Genomic DNA, 6000 nt, shown 5'->3' on the forward strand with positions numbered 1-6000 from the left:
CCAAAAATATCTCCTTTTCAACCTTGGGAGTAAAAATATCCATATACATATATACATATATTATATTATTAGGTGAATTTTATGCTATATATAATTATAATATTAAAAATTTTTAAAATATTTTTGGAGTATTTTAATGATTTTAATTATTAATTTTAATTAATATATATTATATTTTTTATAATTGAAATTAATGATTAAAACTACTAAAATATCAGTAATTTAATAATATTTAAATTCTTCCTATATTAATAGTTATTGTGTCTATAAAATTTTTATAATATTTAAAATATATAATTAGAATTAAAATCATATTTTGTTATTATTTGACAATATTTTTTAATTTAATAATTTTTATTGCTTAGTTAAAAATATTATTAAATAATAAAAAATATAACTTTAACTTTAGCTCTATTTTTTAAATATTGCAATTTTATGGGTGTCATAAAATACATCATATTATATATTATCGATTATGTTACATGTATTTAAAATTAGACATTAAAACCAGTCATTAATAAAAAAAATATATATTAAAATATAAATATACATTGAAATAAATTTAATCACACATATATTTATATATAGATATCTTGGTGATTAATTTTAGTATACAAATAATATTTTTGATATATTATTATATTCATAGGCATGAAAAGTGGGATGATAGGTTCAATCTTTACCACCTTTACCTTTAATATGTCAAATTAAATAGGGACCCATACAAGATTAAGATAACTTTATATAATTAATTTAGTGACTATAATAATTCAACGAATAAAATTGAATCCAACATATAATAAAAAGAAGAAATGAAATATTCTTATTAATCTATAGTGAAAGTTGGAGAAGATGCATTCGTGGAATGAAAAGGAGGCAGTATGCGTGATTAGCCACAAAGAAATAAAGTTATATATATTATGCCTAACAAATATTCCAAAAAGATTAAGAATGAGACACATAATTACTGTGGCAAGGATTAAAAAACCAATGAACATATATAGAGACCATAAAAGAATGACACATTGACACACTCTTTAAAATTTATGCATATGTCTCTCAAATATCTTCCAAAAGGTAAAGATAAAAGGATATAACTTATGTCCCTCTACTATTGGAGTTTTGCTTCAACATTTATCATGAAAATGGATTTTCCCTTATTATTATTATTATTATTAAGAATGTGTCCAAACAATAATATTTTTTATTTTTTTCAAAGATAATAAGTTTTATATATTGTAACGGCTGCTTCCATCGTCTAAAATAAAAAAAAAATCGTTACAAGAGATTTTCAATATCTTTTTATCTTCGGTTTCGTTGATTTTTTTTTAATTCTTATCCTTCTTTGCAAAAAGATAAGAAAAAGTATCGATTTCTGAAGATATATATCTTTTTTTTTTTGCTCAGTTCTTGTCGTTATATTTCATTAATTATTAAAAAACAAAATAAAAAGATATCTAAAAATAAGACATCATAATAAATATTTATCCAATAGTGTATGGTCAAAAATTAAGAAGAATCTTAAAAAAAATAAGTCAAATCGAATGAAACTAATAACTTTTTTCAGGGAGACGACAAATTAAGATAAAATTATTTAGATTTCACAGAACAACTCGACAAAACTTGTAAGAATAGTAAGTAGAACTTTTAAAGATTATTTTTAGCATTACTCCACATTTGATTACTAATTTATGAAAAAAAATGAAACAAAAATTAATCTATGTCAAATATAAATAAATAAAAACAAAACTCTAAATTGAAAATAACATTAAATTATTAAAAAAAAAAAAGCTTTTGATCACATCAACAACTATATATCTTCTCATGATGCAATGACTAAAGTCTAAAACTCCTTAACTTTGAGTTTTCAAATTCATAATGCATGCTGAGAGTGAGATCTTTTTAAAGACTTTGACTTTGAGAGAGTGTTTTAAATTCTAGAAGACACAACAATAGATATTGGAGTATTGATCATAACACAAAATAATAAAGCAAGCTTCATACGTGTTCCATATTTTATGACCACTCAAATTAGGAGTGTGGTCTGCCACTTTATGAAATGTGTTGTTTAACTTCTCCATAACCAATCATGACACATCCTTGTGGATGTATACATAAAGTTTTAATATGTGAACCTTAGTGTTCTTCCATCTCCTTTCAACTTAATTAGTCAAACCCTATCATGTCATATTTCTATCACAACAAAATAGGGTTTCATTTAGTTTCACATCTAATAATGTTACTTATTAAGACCTCTCATCACTTCTCTATGCCACTCAATAACTTTGTGGTTCGTATAGTAATAATAGTGATAATGGATGATTATAATGAGGGAAAAATTTTAAGTATACCGAGAACATTAGTGTTCCAGTACAGTTGTTTTAATAGTTGATTTCAATTAATATATATTATATATATTTTTTATAATTCAGATCAATGATTAAAACAACTAGAACATCGGTGTTTCCAGTACATTTAAAACTCTTCCTATAATGAGTATATTCTATAAAATTACTTATATAAAAAATTAAATTATAAAAAATATAAATAAGGTGAAAACTCAGGTGAAGTCGACTTCACATGAAGTTGATACCTGAAAGTCGTTGGATGAAAATTTAGTCAAATCAGTCAAATCATCTAACGGCTCTCAGATATCAACTTCACGTGAAGTCGACTTCACCTGAGTTTTCACCCATAAATAATTATATTTTTAATATTTCTTCTTCTTAAATAATTTTTTGTCTCTTTGTTATATATTCCCTAAATCATTTATAGGTCCTTTTTTTTTCTTCTTCTTGTTATGCTTTATTTATATATGCTGAAATTTTTTTTTGAATTAGTAAAAATTAAATATTAAACTTTTTTATCATAAAAACTCCTAATAATTTAAGTTGATAAAAAAATACAAATAAATAATAATTATATTTTTAATTATTACCTACATTTAATTATATAAAAATAAAACTATTAATTTGAATGTTGAAATATCTTTCACATATATATCTTTCGATCTTACTATTACATATATGATCAAAGATCTTATGCCGACCAAAGACCTTTTATCACTTTTTAATTTATATATTTCTTTTCAATGTGTACAATATTTGAACTATATATAACTTTTAGATAAAGAAAAAAATTGATTACCTATTGTCTTCGAATTTATATATAATGTATTTTATTACGTAAAAATTTGAATAAAAATTAAATTAAAAATTATATTAAAAACATAATTATTTATGTATCTTTGTTTATCAGTTAAAAATTTAAAAAAATAATTTTATAATATAATATCAGATTTTTTAAAACTTAAAAATTTAGAGTTTAATTTTATTTGTTTTATCCTAAAAAAAAGAATTTTATTTCAGTATAAAAAATTGTTATATAAAAAAATATATTAGTAATATAAATAATACTCATATTATTTTTTTATCAATTTAAATTTTTAGAAAAAATGATGTGATTTCATGTCAGACAATTTTCACTTGTAATTTACAAAGAGTGAAAAGTTATTAAACATGGGCATGATTATTATGATTGTTCTGATACACATGGATGTTGGGTTTGATGAGCATATGGCAATGAATTGATAGACCAACAATTTTATGGGAAGAGAAAAAGGAATTTGTCTTCAAATTGGAAAGCATAGTTTCTGGGATTCCTTCACAAACTCCATAGGATGAAAAAAACAAAGTGGGAACGTGTGGACCTCTCTCTATATATCCCACTTAGCAAAATCTATCATTATGTTCTTTGCATTTCAATTAATTTGATGCTCAATAACCTCTACCTTATAATAATTTAATTTTAAAATTAATAATGAAAATAAATAATATATATGGCAAATTCTTAACTCCAAATAAATGACACACATAAGGTAGTGTAAAGTCCCACATCGGTTGGGGAGGGGAACGAAGCATGCCTTATAAGGGTGTGGATACCTCTTCTTAGCATGATGCATTTTGACAAGTGAGTGTGGGGGGCTTCAGTTATCATCCCTATCGTCAAAGGCAAAACCGTGAGGCTTTGTGTGCCAAAGCGGACAATATCGTGCTAGCGGGTGGTCTGTACTAAATTTTCTGTTTCTATCCTCAAAATTTCAGTATTTCAGTACCTCTAAAAAGTAGGGACATAGGGGACTAAAATTTTAATAACATTTTATACCTAAAGTACCCTCATTTCAATTAATTAATTTTAATTTTACTCTTTGTACAAATTAAAATAGTTTCATCCTTATTTTAATTTTTGTCTCTCACTTTGTACTAAACAGAATACTGAAATTTATTTCAATCTCTGTCTCTTAGTCTTTGTCTTTCAGTCTCAGTCTTTTCGTTTCTGTCTCTCCATCAAACGATACCTAAGTGTATATATATATTGATACATACATACCTTATAATAATTTTAGAAAATGAATGTGTGGTTCTTGTGAACAATATCAATACAGGTTACGTAACAATATATTGAAAGCTAAAGCCAAAAAAAAATCAAAAGTTTAGGGAGTGAGTGAATGAATGAAATTGAAAAGTCATGAAAATAATGCCCATAATATATAATATATGCTTTGGTTCCTTAGCTTATTGGTTAATTGAATGGGCCATATAAATAATGTATAGCCACAAGAATATTTTGTTACATATATACACTGATCCTATTCTCTATTCTAACTTTGGTGTGTACCTTTCAATTCAAATTGTTTAATTGGTGTTCCGTTTGGTGGTGTTATTATTGGTGGTTTTCATGACTTTGTAGTGAATAATAATGATACCATAATGGTGTCCACTATTTATTATATTTGTTTATTTATTTATATGATATTTAATTTTATGCTTGTTAATGAGAACCAATGTTTCAATGATGGGTATATATATGTGTTTTATCAACAAATTAATAATATCAATAATAAACCTATCTAACTATTTAAAGAAAGGTACATGAGCTAGCAACCATTTATTTTTTTTAGAAATATTTGATAACAAAAAAAATTTAACTAAAAATAGTTTAAATTTATTTTATTTAACCTTCATTAATTGTTGTTAGAATTAATAAATAATAAAAAATAAATTTAAACTATTTGGACTGATTTTTTATTGTATTCCTAACTAATATTACTGTCATTTTTCATAATTTGATAAGTTACAAAATAATAACTTGCCAAAATAGGAAGTAATTCACATCTTAATAAACTAATTAGTAATTTCTTGTTAATTAATGAATAATAAACTCTATATTAATTTTTTTTTAATGATTGATGATACCCAAATAACAAATAACTAATACAATATCATCATTTAAGTAGAACTTTCTCAAAACCTTTTTTTTAATTATATGAATTGATAAATGAAATAATTAAACCTCCCATAATTAATTGATATTATTTAACAAAATCGTATGAATTGATAAATGAAATAATTAAAATGCGATAGATTCTATGATTATGTATTTTAAAAATAATATACAATATATCATAAAATTTCTAATAATTCAAAATTTTAAAGAATATTTTCAATATTATCTCAAATTGAAGTCATGCTAGCTGATGATGCATTACTACTGTGCATATTTATTTATATAATAATGATTAATTTGGATTATTGAACCGAACCAATTACCTTTTTTTTGGGAATGATGCAATGCTTAATTAATTTGATAGAATTTATAAGTAACATTTTTTTATATTCTCTTATTGAAATTTCCAATTCTAGGTTGTTGGGTTGGCAAAATTATTCTCCAGCTAGGGTTTGACTGTCTAATTTGCATGGTTGGCATGGTTTGGAAGAATAATATAATAGAACATCCATTTTTTTTAAAACACTACATGGCTTGTCCTATTGGATTATCAATATTGGCTTTTTCTTTATAATTTATTTTTATTCTTTTTTTTTTTTGTATTTTGTATTTTGTTTTCTGGCTGCCCTTAAACTTTGTCCCTTTCTCTTAGATTATTGGGTTGTGTTCTTATTTGGTTTTTCAGATATCATTAGTGGGTGTTGCTTTCAACGG

The sequence above is a fragment of the Arachis ipaensis genome, chromosome B2, assembly GCF_059453495.1.
Source record: "Arachis ipaensis isolate K30076 ecotype BB chromosome B2, ASM5945349v1, whole genome shotgun sequence".
Lineage (NCBI taxonomy): Eukaryota > Viridiplantae > Streptophyta > Magnoliopsida > Fabales > Fabaceae > Arachis > Arachis ipaensis.